The sequence below is a fragment of the Plasmopara halstedii genome (genome assembly GCF_900000015.1).
Source record: "Plasmopara halstedii genome assembly, contig: Scaffold_614, whole genome shotgun sequence".
NCBI lineage: Eukaryota > Oomycota > Peronosporomycetes > Peronosporales > Peronosporaceae > Plasmopara > Plasmopara halstedii.
In genome coordinates this window covers 2,690,128-2,690,494 of record NW_020187532.1, presented here as the reverse complement: position 1 = coordinate 2,690,494, position 367 = coordinate 2,690,128, and positions in this window count along the sequence as shown.

Below are 367 nucleotides of genomic sequence, written 5' to 3'. Positions count from 1 at the left end.
GTAAGTGGCTTGATCTCGCCAACTACTTGCACAAGTACAGCGTAAATAAGCAGAGATGACCCGGCCTTTCTCCAATCTCCCTAAGAATGCGGAATGGTGTTGGAACACCGAACATCAGGAGGCTTTTGACGGGGTCAAAGACAGCCTCTTGTATGCACCAATACTAGCGCTGCGAGACTCTGATCGTCCTTTCAGCGTCGTCTGTGACGCCTGGGACTTCGCCATCGGCTGTGTACTGCTTGAAGCAGACGCCGAGGGGCGAGATCGGGTGATCGCGTTCGAATCTCGACGGCTAAAAGCAGCCGAGAAGAACTACCCAGTTCATGTCAAGGAGCTACTTGCGATGAAGTATGCATTTGTCAAGTTA